The sequence below is a fragment of the Thamnophis elegans genome, chromosome 1, assembly GCF_009769535.1.
Source record: "Thamnophis elegans isolate rThaEle1 chromosome 1, rThaEle1.pri, whole genome shotgun sequence".
Lineage (NCBI taxonomy): Eukaryota > Metazoa > Chordata > Lepidosauria > Squamata > Colubridae > Thamnophis > Thamnophis elegans.
In genome coordinates this window covers 109,737,014-109,751,508 of record NC_045541.1, presented here as the reverse complement: position 1 = coordinate 109,751,508, position 14,495 = coordinate 109,737,014, and the positions used below count along the sequence as shown (strand labels likewise).

The following is a 14,495-nucleotide window of genomic DNA, read 5'->3' as shown; positions in this document are numbered from 1 at the left end:
ATTTTTGAAATTTACCGGTAGCTGCTGCATTTCCCACCCTAGGCTTATACTCGAGTCAATAACTTTTCCAGTTTTTTGTGGTAAAATTGGGTGCCTCGGCTTATATTCGGGTCGGCCTATACTCGAGTATATACGGTAAATGATGAACATGAGTTTGCCAAAGTGCAAATCTTTTTGTTGAGATTTGACATGGAAGAGGAGCAAGTTAAAGAATGTATGATAAAATGAGCTAAAAACTTCAGTTATGACATTCAAATGGATCAATGGAGGGCAACGAGGTTAAAAGATTTGAAATGCACATTATTTTAGAATTTAAAAGACGCTTTTATAAAACACTGTGGTACACTGGTATATGTCACTGTAAAAATTGTGTAAGAAATATAAAGATACTTCTAATTACTATTGCAAATGTGAACACCTTGAAAAGACATTTTACCATGGAAGTGGATGTGTAAAAAAGTGGAAAAAACTGGATAAAAATATATATGATGATGCAGAAAATTTTAAAATTTAGTATTTTGTTGAAACCGCTGCTTTTTTTTTTACTGGAACTATGGGCTAGAAAAGATTCATGGATCACTGTAGTTATATATATATGGCAGTTACAGGGAAGCTATTAATGCACAAAATGGAAAAGCACAGAATGCCCACAATGGAGGAATGGACCATTAAGATGGTAGAACTTGCTAAAATGGCTAAATTGGTTTGTTTGATTAGGGAAGGAACAATAACTACTTTTTATCAAAGGAAACTCTTTGTGGAGTTTTTGTTGAAAATGGACAAAAATGTATTGGTGATCTCAAGACTTAGAGGTTAAAAAGAGTTGTTTAGGGAAAGAAAGTAACCATGACCTATAATTTGGGAGGGTGGAAAAAGTAATAATTATGTTTATAAGTGCTGCATAGAAGCTATGCATATGACTACTTTATATATATATTGTTATTTGTCTTTTACTAACTTTTTCTTTTTATATTTTTATATCTTTTTCTCTCTTTTATTTTTGTATTTTTTCGTATTTAAAAAAATTATATATAAAATTCTTTTTCAATTAAAATTATACATATACATAAAATGTTAGCACATAAAAAGCCCAATTTACAAAAATGCATACAATCCTCTTGGCAGACCACAAGAGGGTGCTGGTCCACCCTAATTACTGATTGCAAGAGAAAGAGATACCTTTCAAAGTTATACTATTCCAAGATAATAGTACTGGGAAAAGTGAACATGATTTGGCACAGAAAATTACCATAAATGGAATGCATATCTTATGCAAAAAAATAGGAATGTCAAAATAAGAGGGGTGTGGGTGGGTGGGTGGGTGGGTGGGTGTGGGGGTGTGTGAAAGAGGGAGGGAGGTTTAATGTTACCTATTTTTATGAAAACAGACTAAAGACATATTCCTGTGCTTATTTTTCCTGCATCTCCCCCTGATCCTTATTTACATCACATCTCATTATAATTAATGTAAGAGAAGTTGGTTTATGCTAATGAGTTATACTATTCCAATAACAGACATTTCTATAAACTTACTAACCATTTAAGTTGCTTTTCTCAAATCTTAAATTATTTATTACCTCATAGAAGGCAACAGGAATATTTTACTGGCAATGAGGACAAAAAGCAAACCTCAAAACTAATGTTTAAAACCAAGACTATATAAGAAAAATAAAATACAACTACATTAATCATACATTTTCAATAATGGTACTCCTGTAAATTAAAATCACTTAAATCAAGGATTGCTACTTCGTTTCCTAAAAGCTGAGTAGGAAATTTCCTTGTTTCAATTTTAAAGCAAATCTTTTAAAACTTAAAACCTTATAAAATGAAGCAATGGTATATTTTTAAAAAATTAAGGAAACTTATCCTGATAGTTTACCTTACAGTTGAGGAGCTTATCTCATCCCTTGTTCCAATACAGTCATGTTTAGAAATGATTGATCTTTGCCAGTTCAAAGCACAGGAGGCACAGAAACAAGAGGGATTGCTCATATAGACGCATATTCCCATTCTACACTGAATTTCAACCACTAAGCATGCTTAGGCGTTTCAGGACTCCCAAAGGGAAGGCCTGCACAGCAGTTATGAAAATGAACTATAGTAGCCCCCAGATCTTGGCACCCATTGTAACCTTGTACCAACCAATTTGACTCCACTATCAGTATGACCTTCGAACAGACAGCAAGAAACGCAATTGTGACTTCAATTTTGTCAGAAATTTCAGGCAGGAAAATAATCTCATCAGTACTCTTTCCTTGAAGGAAAGCCTTTCCTTTATGGAGAACTGGTGGTGGTGGGGAGAATCAAGAAAGGTCTCCACTTCCCTCCTTTGATGAGGGAATCTACTCAGAGTAGGTTGGCAACTATCAGACAAAGATTAGCTTCTAATATCAAACTAAAAAAATATTGTATCAATGATCAACATAAATGTAGGTGTACACATTACACATTTGTCTCATTTATTCTGGGACATGTAAAAATTGATAGCAAGTTAGATTATGCTAAATAGTCTGTTTAAAGTTATATGCAGAGCAAAACTCGTGATTTCAACAATTCACTATTAAAATTTAAATTGGCAGTTAGTATTTTAGTATTTTTAGTATTTATTAATACTTATAGGCCGCCCTTTTCCCTGAGGGGACTCAGGGCGGCTTACATAAAATGAAGGGAGGGGGTATACAGACAATAAACACAAACAATACATAGAAGTAAAATAGTAAGCAACATTCATTCATCATTCGGGTGGGGGCAATTATCTTTGTCCCCAGGCCTGACGGGCTAGCCAGGTCTTAAGGGCTATGCGGAAGGTCTGGACGGTGGTGAGGGTACGAATCTCCACGGGGAGATCATTCCAAAGGGTCGGAGCTACTACTGAAAAGGCTCTCCTCCGTGTAGTTGCCAGTCGGCACTGACTGGCAGATGGAACTCGGAGGAGGCCTAATCTATGTGATCTAATTGGTCGCAGGGAGGTAATTGGCAGGAGGCGGTCTCTCAAGTACGCAGACCCACTACCATGAAGGGCTTTATGAGTGACAAGTAGCAGTTAGCTTTTATCACAGTCTAATGACTGAAGCTAAAGTCTGCATTGCCCACCTCCACAATTTATTTAGAAAACTTTATCTGTCACTGTAACATAAGAATTCAAAAGACTGATTTGTTTGTTAAGGCAAATAATGCAAAGCAATAATACTTTTTAATAATTTAATTTAATAATTAATTTAATATTTTTTAAGTTCAGCATTATCTTCTAATGATTATAAGATGAGGACATTGGACAGAATGAGGCTAGACAATGAGAGGCATCATTTAAAAATACATGAATTTTGGTCATACAAATAACAGGAAACAACTGTTATACAAAATTATATATGACCTTATATGCTTATATAACGTGGAAAACATCAGAAAACTGCCATAACCCAAACTGAAGTGTATTCATTACTTCATATTGGAATTTTCTACTGTACATTACTTGGGACTACCTAGACAATATAGGACTAATTTAATATTTTTTAAAAAAATGTGTTAAGAGGGAGGAATTATTATAGCTAACTATGGACAATGCAAGATAGCATTAAAAAAATTAAACTAAACATTAAATGAGAAAAATTAAAAAACTCCACGAGACATTAAACAACTATAGAGAGTCTGGATGAAAAAGCTACACAAACAGAAAATGTGTCAGCCCCTTTCTATTACATAAAAATAAGAACTTTCTACAGATTTTGACCTGCTAGGTTACATGCCCTTCTCACAACATCTGACATCATTACAGTCAGCTAGAAAACAGCAAACCAGCCAATGACACAGCTGCACTCAAAACACACCCACCACATTAAAAAGAGAGAGAGCATGGGGGTTTTTTTAGGATGGTTTCCAAACACTCAAAAATTGTGGTTAGCTATCCTTCTTTTTTGGTGGTGGTTTGCTAATTTTCCCTATTCATAGAATCTCCCTTCAAACTCTGTCATTATTTGCTTATTTGGATCACAGTTTCCTAGTGTGCCCCTGAATGATGAAGCTCATACGGAGACACTATAGCACTGTCATAAACTTAAAGCTAGGAGGGGGGTGGAGAGAAGGAGAAAGAGTTGCAGAACATTTGCAAAAAGAAAGTTCTAAGCTATTTTGAGACTGAAACAGGGAAGATCTGACATTACTTGACAATCCCAAACACAAACCTGCTTTCTTAGTTTTAATGGGGAATTAGCTGTATAAGAAGAGGTTCTCAAGAGTGTCTTCAAAATTCTAGGAAGACAAAGGCCAAGGAGGAAGTATAAAGAAAAAGTCATCTTTTTAATAAACTTTTATAAATCATTTCTAGCCCTATATATACAAACCTATCAAAAAGAAAAATAATGTAAGAATCTCTCCCTCCCTCTCTCCTTCCCTCCCTCCCTCCCTCCCTCCCTCCGTGTGTGTGTGTGTGTGTGTGTGTGTGTGTATCTGCACACATGTGCTCTTGTATTTGAACAGCCATTTGTCTGGAATGGTATAGTCATAGTGTCTCCTGCTTGAGGAGGAGATTGCACTATAAGACCTCTAGGATTCCTTCCAACTGTTATTCTGTATATCAGTGGTCCCCAACCCCCGGTCCGCGGACCGGTGCCGGGCCGTGGAGTACCTGGCACCGGGCCGCGCAGCGGCCGGGGACCATGATCGTTGCAGCGGCCGGGGGCCATATTTGCAACTTTGTAGTCCTCATGAACGCGCCCTTTCTCTGCCCCCCCCAGATGTGCGGGGCTGGGGGGGCGAGGGGAGGCCCGATCTCCCCCCCGCCCTCTTGCTCTGCTCGCCCCGGGAGGGAGGGGGCGGCGGCGGCCTCGGCCCGAACTTGGGATGCTGCTGGCGGAGGCTGCCTGGGAGGCGAAACTTTGTCCGCGGACTCGCCCGGCCAGGAGGGCAGGAGGGGGGGCAGCATTTTCCTCCCAAGGAGAAACTAAGGTTGCGGGGGGAGGGGCGCAGCACGGCCGTTTCGGGGGAACTTGGGGAGCTTCGCCGTTCCGAGAGGCGCTTCGCGCGCAGCCCCACCCAGGTGGGAGATGTTTTCCTCCGCCGAGGCGGGGAGGGGGGACTTTACGTAAGACTCGCGGCGCAGCTCTGCCCCCCCTCCTGGAGTGTCACCTGCCTCCCGCCCCTCCCCCCCGCCGCTCCGCCGAAGCACTTTTTGCGTCAGGCCGGCGGGGCTCTCAGGGGCCCTTCGGCCGCAGCCCGCCTTCTCCCCCTCTTCCCTTCATGGAGCGCGGCGCGGAGGCCCACCCCCTCGGAAGCAGCCGGCCTCCGCCACGCCAGCCGCCCGCCCGAAGTAGGACACGGTGCCATCTTTTTCCCCCGCCGAACTGCAGCGAGGAAAAAGGGCTGCCCGAGCGAGCGGATCGCGGGGTCGGTTCCCCCTCCCTTCCCCCGGCGGCCGAGGAGGAGGAGGCGGGGCGGCCTCACAGGCTGTCGGCCTTGGCGTGAAGGAAGCCCCCCCCCGCCCTGCAGAACGCGCGCCCAGGATGGCCGCCTTCCCACCCGCCGGTCCGGAAGGCCGAGGGAGGCTCGTCTAACTGGTCCGCGGCGATAAAAAGGTTGGGGACCACTGCTGTATATGACCAGTACAGTGAAATTCCATTAACTCAGCTTTCTTGTTTCCAGAAAGAGCCAACCTGATGCTTTGGGGAAGATTCCAAGCATAGTATGAAAGCAACATTGTTCAACTATTTTGTTCCCAGATCTTAGTATTCATGGAGGTTTCCTTTTAGTTATGAGTAACAGCCATTCATAAATTGTGTTCATTCATCAGTTGAACCCTTTTAAAGCCACTTAAGACAGTACCAAACTCTGTATCTCGACTATGTTTTCATAATAAATACACTGAGTCCAAACTATCCAGTCACATTTTCTCCCAGTATGTTTTATAAATTTAGCTGGGTCTTTCATTAATGCTATAATATGTAATGCATAGTAAGAAAAATGGATTACATAAACTGTGGTTAAGATAAATTCATCCAGCAACTTTAGCCTATTTTCAATGCCAACATTTTCCAACCTGATGTATCCATCAGATATTCTAGATTATATTTCCTGTGATTCCTGGGGTTTAGCTAAAAGGCAGCCTTTTATAATAAATATGCCCTTTCTTATATTCATCAGATTAATATTAGTACCAACAGATAAAGGATAGCTTTATACTGAAATACGATGCAACAATTTAAATTTAATGTATCACTTCTTAGTATTATTATAGCAAGCAAGAGGACCATTATACAAGGACAATGTATACTTAATTTATAAGAAAATAGAAATATAACAAAGTTCATTCAGAAAATGGTTGCAGCATGGAAGAACTTCTGCCTTATTAATATTGTAAGGAAGAAATTGCTTTACAAATCTACTTGGGCTATTCTAATCTGTACTTTTTTAAAAAGTATAGAGATAAAGTGTGAGCTGACAAAAGGATCATCTATCCTTTTCAATAGGGAATATTTAGTTTATCTGAGGAAGTGATAGTAGAAGGAATGCCAGAAGAAAGTGATTATGCAATGTTGATGTTTTTAATTTTATTTGATTTTAGGACTCAATGTATATGTCACTCCAGTTCAGTCTAAAACTGATTGGAATCAAACATTTTGTACTTCAAAAAAAAAAACCTCCAGATTTTAATAAACTAAGAACAATGATAAGTAGAATTCCATGGTAAGAATTAATGGGAAAAAGAGGTTAAGAATGAAAGTTCATATTAAAATACAATTGCAAATAAGACCAATTAAAAAAACAATAAGCCAATGTGGCAATACAGAAAACTTAATGAAGATCTGAAAATAAAAAGGCATATATAAATATGGAAAGAGGCCAAGACATGATAATGAAAACTATGAAAATGGCATGAGACTGAGCTAAGGTTACTGACCACTACTAAGAATAATAACAAGGGATTTATTTAGGCATTTTCAAACTGAAAGAATCAGTAAACCAATTGCTCAATGAAGGTGACCAAGCTTCAAGTTGTCAAAGTGGAAGAGATACTTAATTTTTGTTTGTCAGGAAATTGTGAACAGCAGAATGAAGGGTCAGAGGTGAAGCTTTAGATTAAATGGCCAAGGAATACCTCTTTACTTTAAATGAGTTTCAATCTCCAGGACTTGGTGAACTACATTTCCTTGGGTCACTGAGGGAAATTGGGTCAAGAGTTTATGTACTACTCTTGAGGAATCATGGAAAACTGGTAAACTGCCCAGTAAGTAGAAGAACATAAACAGAATGCTCATATTAAAAAAAGGACAATCCAGGATCCTATAAATGTCTGTAACATCAATAAATGAGCTTTTAAAACAGATAATAAAGAGACTGATTTGGAAGCATCTTGAAAATATAAAATAATTATCAGATGTCACTAGGGATTCATCAAGCACATGTAGGAGATGACCAGGCTGAACCTTAGAGAGCAATCAAAAGTGTCATCAGTCTCAAGTCTCTTTATGCCCACAAGAAATCTAAGTCCAGTCCACCTTGAATTCCATTGACTCTTATCTGCCACCTATTTGTGTTTTTAGTAGTTCAGATTTTTGTAGAGAGCGTAAATTTGCAATAAACCTTTATATTAATTTGAACTGCCTGGGCTCCATGATTTTCCCATGCTTGACACAACACCTTGCTAAATTTAACCTGCTTTTTATTACAAAACTTCTTTAATACTTTGAGGGAAATCTGTAAACATGGTATTTCTTAAGTTTAACAAAATGTTTAACAAAGTATCCTTTTGTGTTTTGCTGAGTAAGTTAAATATGGGCTGGATGGCACACGACAGCTGGCTCAAAAATCATTCTGAAAAGGTGTTTATCAACGGTTCTGTCATTTGTCAAAAATCTCACTGAGAGTTTAATTTGGATTTCTGTACTAAGACTGTAATAGGATTCAATGATTCAACCAATCTCTCCCAATTGTATTATTTTATGAATCATGGGAGCTAAACAGCCCTGGGAAGCCAAGTCAAAGTGATACAAGATGAATAAGCTTACAATCTGCATCACTGGCAGAAACAGAAATGTTTAATTCATATTAATATAGAAACATGGTCTGGGGGACCAAAGCTGAGCCACACATATCAAACCACTATTTTTAAACAGTGGTTTGCTGAATTATCAGTAACATGCAAAACCAAAATGAAAAATATATCACCCTTTGTCAATGCAATGTATGAACTATGTAAATGATTCTTGCAAAACAGCTGCATCTTACAAAAAAGATTCTGCCTTGTAATAAAATGGTTAGTCAGAAAAGGTGCTACCAGATGCTGATATTTTGCCACTATAGATTAACGTAACTCTCCTTCTACAATGCCAAAAGAGCATACTAAAGTAGCATTGGCTGTTCTTGCACAATAACCCATTGTTTGCTTGCTCCTGTCTTATTGAATAACTCAGTTCACTGGATACACATAACACAATGAATCATAAAGTAACCTCACTGACTGCTTTGGACAATACATTGAGTGATACTATGCCAATTATCTGCTGCTTAGCAGGTTGTGTGAATGCAGCCAGCATCTTACATTCTGCCACTGATTATCGAATCTAAGAGTCCTGCTGTACTGCAATAAAGGTCTGTTTACTCTGTTTAGTATCTTGTAAGATTTAATTCCTGTGATCAGATTTGAAGGCGATATCATTCCCTCTGGTCTCATATAAATTATGCAATATTTATTGCATCTATACGATTCCTATGCAGATAAAGTACAATCTCTTTTTACAAAACTGATGAGAAAGAAAGTGTCTTGTTCAAGGCTGTCCACTCAGTATATGACTACAGAAAGATTTGCCAGGTTGAAATCAAATTAGCATTGCACAGTGTGTCACAGACAATCTTACAGGCCAGTAAGGTGGACCTTAAACCATTGCCATTAAATCCCTTTTGTGATGTGGAAGCTACATCTGCATGTTTTACAAGTTCCCTGGTGATTGAAATCTTGAAATGATTCATCACAAATAGTAATTATTATAAATAATGCCTTACACGAGGCATCTAATTGACCTTGTCTGAGCTTGGAGGATAAGTAGCCTGATAGGGTCAGGAGACCTCCTCAGAATCTCAGGGCTGTAGCCTAGACTAGGAAATTGAAAGCACGCGCGCACACACACACACACAAAGCCATCAGTAACAAACTGCTTATCTGTGGTTTATAATGAAACAATATCAGGGGAGGGGCCATAACTTGAAGACTTTATTAGAAATAATATTGCACCCATATATTATCTTGATGTTTTCCCAAGACTTGTTTATTCATGGCAAATAAAACCTTAGCCAAGGTTAATTGAACAAATATTCTGAGTTTGTAAAGCATGTGGAGCCATCAGGCCTGCATTCACACTCCAGATTAAAAAATGACTGGCTACTTTGTGGTCCAGTATGACTCAGCCACCCTTCCATTCAATCTCCTATTATAATGATTGCAAGTTTCAAATGAATAGCATCTTGAAGCTGCTACTGCTGCTTTTTCACATCATTGCCATTCTCCAACACTAGCTTGACTGGATGGATATCTACACTGACACTAGGTTGAACTAAAATGCCCAGGAAAGTTTGTTTACATTTGCAGCTTTGGATGCAAAACTCCAAAATAAGCTACATTTTGTTCCAACAATCAGTATGGGACATTGAACATCCTACTTTGAAAATTACCCATCTTTTCCAGAGGATTTTTTTTTTGCCTCCCCTCCTAATCTGCTCACCAAAACGAGACAGTAGCCAGAGGACATTCTCTTACTTAGTCATCTTTGTGTAGTTACAGAATTTATTCCCAGAATCAGACCAGCGGTTCTTCATTTGTACCTTCACAGAGCAGGGCAATTTAGAGTCACGAACGGAGTCCTTACTGCTCCGGAGCCTCTGAGAGCAATTTATAAAAATACACCTGTATGGTGGCTGCTTTGGCGCCGGCAGGTGTTTTTGCGTGCCTTCCACTGACGCGAGGAGGAATTCCTAGCAACGCCCCCCTAGGAACATTACGGAGACCCCCGGGTTTGCTGAAGCAAGGCGAGCTCACTGGAGGAGGCTACCACATTCCCAAGCTGCCGTGAAGATCGCGCAAACAAAAGTAGTTACCGGTCCAGAACAGCAGGTCCGGGAAAGGCGACAGTCCCGGAAGGGGAAGGACGCGCTGCGCACGGCAAGCGAAAGGAGCAAATGTCGATAAACCGGCTCTCGGGAAAAGGCAGGATGGGGGCTCTAACTCAACTCTGCGCTCCGTCGTTCTCGGCTGAGGAGGGCCACTGTGCACAAGTGACAGTGAGGTAATGCGAGTCTCTGCAACAACAGCAGCCGCTTTCGAGTCACATGCTTGAACTTTCCCCAACTCCACCCCCTGGCGGTCCTTTCTTTCCCCGGTTGGATTGCTACATCCTGGCCGCGGGGCGAGCAGACCACCCAAAGGCGGGGGTGGGATGGGGGCCGCCGTCTCTCTCCCTGGCTTTCCTCCGAATCGGTGGGAGCGTCATAGTCACCTAATGAGGATTCTTGTTAATGCCATTATTGGTATGTACTGTGCCGATACTGCACCTCAAGGGAATCATGTGAAAAATAAAGGCTTGCCACGTTGAGTCGAACTGTCGAAAATGGTCCTATTTTGAACTAGTAACTGAGTTCACCCCGCAATCTGGGACAAAGTTTTTTACAGCTGAATATACACACATTTAGCTGGTTCGAGTTTGTTTTCCAGTTCATTAAAACTGTGGCCCATCTGAAGATTTTCTTAAATTATCATAGGCAGAAAGATGCCAAGAGTTTCTTTTCAGTCTTGCCCAGGTTGAAGGGTTCACCTCAGAGGTGAACTGCTTCTCCGGGAGATATGCAAACTTGTGAAAAGTGCATAACTTAGTTAATTTTAGCTTGTTTTACAACCATAAGGAGACAGTTTAATATACTAGGGTGTCTATATTTCTACTACCACTATACTGTATTCAAAAATATTGTGACCAAGATTGCTTTTTTAGTCTAATTTGACTATTTAAGGGGTGATCATATAAACCAGGGTTCTTCTTTCCCAACCTGTTTCCATCTAAAAGCAACATCAAAATTTCTAACCACCATGGAGTGGTTAACATCCAGAAGATATTCTGCTTGGGGCAGACTGCTGTCCCTTACTCTAAAATCTGCATCTCTGAAATGAAAAAAAAATGGTACAGCCAAACACTCACTTTTACTCTCATTTTTTTCTGAAAATTGTTCAATTTCACAAACTTCTAATTAGTTTAATTAAAGTAGTCACTTTAAACAAATAGTACAAAACTATTTACTTTATTCCAGAATGTTCCCTTCTTTGTATTGTTCATCATTGTACTCGATGAATTGTCCATAAGGCTTCAGAATAAAAGAAGTACATTACCCCAAATCAAAGCCCATTAAACGCGATAGCTTGATTTCGCAGCTAGGAGAAGCATGCAAATAAGGCTGAGCAAAACCTTCCATCTATGATCTGATCTGTTGTTGGAAGGCAGAAGACTGTTTTGGTCTACAAGTATGGCATATCCAATGTGTCTGCCCATCACTTATTTTTCTGAGCACTTCTGTACATTCATGTAATTGCTGCCAATATCGTTGAAATCAAGGTTGTAATAAGAGAAAATGGAGAAAGAAATATCATGGGAAGCTCAGATGGACTGGCTGGATATGCTTGGGTTAACTCAAGGATTTCACTGATAGCAAAGAGAAGGTAGAAAAAGGAAAAAGGAGGATCAGGACAACAACTGAAGGTGGTGGCCTTCCAGCTCCAACGGTCCTTGGAGGAAGCTAGTTACCTTGACCCCTTCCAGTCCGGCTTCAGACCTGGTTACAGCACAGAAACCGCTTTGGTCGCATTGACCGATGATCTCTGGAGAGCCAGGGATGGAGGCTATGCGTCCATCCTGGTTCTCCTCAACCTCTCTGCGGCTTTCGATACCATCGACCATGGTATCCTTCTGCGACGACTGCGGGAGGTGGGGGTGGGAGGCACTGTTTTGCAGTGGTTCTCCTCCTACCTCTCGGACAGGTCGCAGTCGGTGTTGGTAGGGGGGCAGAGATCGTCCCCGAGGCCCCTAACATATGGGGTGCCGCAGGGTTCGGTCTTATCCCCCCTACTATTTAACATCTACATGAAACCGCTGGGCGAGATCATTCGGAGGCACGGGATAAAATACCACCAATACGCGGACGACACTCAGTTGTATCTGTCCGCCCCGTGCCAACTCAATGAAGCGGTGGACGTGATGAACCGGGGTCTTGAGGCCGTTAAGAACTGGATGAGAGCTAACAAACTGGTACTCAACCCAGACAAGACCGAGTGGCTGTTGTGTTTCCCTCCCAATAATTTGGCCAGTGTTCCATCGCTCAGGCTGGGGGGTCAAATTTTACACCCCTCAGATAGGGTTCGCAACTTGGGAGTCCTCCTGGACCCACAGCTGACTCTTGACCATCATTTGTCGGCTGTGACCAGGGGGGCGTTTGCCCAGGTTCGCCTGGTGCGCCAGTTGCGACCCTACCTGAACCGGGAGGCCCTCACAACAGTCACTCGAGCCCTTGTGATCTCTAGGCTGGAATACTGCAATGTGCTCTACATGGGGCTGCCCTTGAAGAGCATCCGGCGACTTCAGCTAGTCCAGAATGCGGCCGCGCGAGTGATTGTGGGCGCACCACGGTTCGCCCACATAACACCTATCCTCCGCGAGCTGCGCTGGCTACCTGTTGATCTCCGGGTGCGCTTCAAGGTGCTACTTACCATCCATAAATCTCTCCATGGTAGTGGATCTGAGTACTTGAGAGACCGCCTCCTGCCGATTACCTCCCTTCGACCGATTAGCTCGCACAGATTAGGCCTCCTCCGAGTTCCATCCGCCAGTCAGTGCCGACTGGCGACTACGCGGAGGAGAGCCTTCTCAGTAGCAGCTCCGACCCTTTGGAACGATCTCCCCGTGGAGATTCGCACCCTCACCACCATCCAGACCTTCCGCACAGCCCTTAAGAACTGGCTATCCCGTCAGGCCTGGGGATAAGATTCTAATCCGCCCCACCCGAATGCTGAATGAAAGTTGTGTTTTATTGTTTTATTTTTTATTTACGCACTGTCTTATGTTTTATCTTGCACCCCCCTTCCCATGAACTGTAAGCCGCCCTGAGTCCCCTCAGGGAAAAGGGCGGCCTATAAATAACAAATAAATTCTAAATTCTAAATTCTAAACTGGACAATCACTGCCATGCGCTTCAAGAACAGTCTTTACAACCAACACTCTGTCATTGATTTTTCCAGATCCTTTCTGTTCCTATCTCATGTTAGCTGCCTCCAATTAATGTCTTTGGTTTCAAAGACATTAATTAGAGGCATTTCTAGCAGGACTACCAGATTCTGTAACAGCTTTGGTCCCTATGACATCCATCTGGTAAACTTACAAGATTCATTTTCTTGCCATGTACATGTATATATCTGAACTGGACTTCATGTCATATAATAAATGTCGGTATATACATAATTATTTATTTATTTAGTCATGTTTAGTGTATATTGGAGGCGGTGACCCTTAGAGATCTGTATGTGTGAGAGAGGGAGGGAGGGAGGGAGGGAGGGAGCACGGGGAGAGCAAGGTACACACTAGGCTTTGCCCTACACATCCCATAAGATATCTTGGAGTATCATCTTGGTTGACATCTAGAACATCTACAAAGTGTTCTGTATTTCAGTTCATCTGAACTGAAACCTTCCAGGAATGCTTTGAAGACACATTGTTTTTTCCCCATCTAATTACAGGTAGTTGGCAACCATTAACCTAATGACCAAAGTAACAACGGTACTGAAAAAGTGACTTAGGTCTGGTCCTTGCACTTATGACCTTTGCAGCATCCCCACCTGAAACCTGGGTGCTTAAAACTAGCTGGTATTTATGTCAACTGTAGCATTCCAGATTCATGTGATTACTTTTTATGACCTTGCAGCCAGCTGCTGATAAGCAAAGTCAAGGAGGGAAGCTAGATTTGTTTAATGATTGTGTGATTCACTTACGAACTGCAGTGATCCACTTGCCTTACTTAGCAACAGAAATTATAGTCCCAATTGTGGTCCTAGGTTGAGGATTATCTGTACAAGCAATAAAATCTTGTTTCAAGTACCATAAGTGGACAAAGATATCATAGGTGGATATTGAGAACCTTTTTTGCCATGTAGATAATATCAAATCCTACTTTAATGGTGATCCAACCAGTACTATACATAACACCCAAAATGTAGTTTTATCATAGATATGTATAAAGGCCGATCTGTGCAAAGGCATTATAATATTTACAAATTTGTCTCATTAGGATATATGTAAATTGGTGAGGAGGTAGCTTTTGCCTCAGTTTGTACCACTTTATGCTTCCAAATATGAAACTATAGTTATTAAATTATCTTAAGGATGTTGGGGTTTGGGTTTTTTTTTTTTTTTTTTGCTTTTTGTGCTCAGAATTATTTGCTATCAGCAAATTTGATCACCACAATGTTTACACAT

The 14,495-nt window shown here is 41.1% G+C and overlaps 1 protein-coding gene across 7 annotated transcripts in view; it reads right to left on the bottom strand.

Moving 5' to 3' along the window:
- Window positions 1-10,309, bottom strand: part of NR1H3 (nuclear receptor subfamily 1 group H member 3) — a 42,967-nt gene extending 32,658 nt beyond the window's left edge. For 2 of the 7 annotated variants that reach the window (XM_032227058.1, XM_032227068.1), the window contains exon 1: window positions 10,087-10,309. The gene's annotated coding sequence lies outside the window, so the exon portion shown is untranslated. The other 5 variants (XM_032227076.1, XM_032227113.1, XM_032227060.1 and 2 more) reach the window with 4 other exon arrangements.
- Between the last annotated feature and the right edge of the window lie 4,186 nt (window positions 10,310-14,495).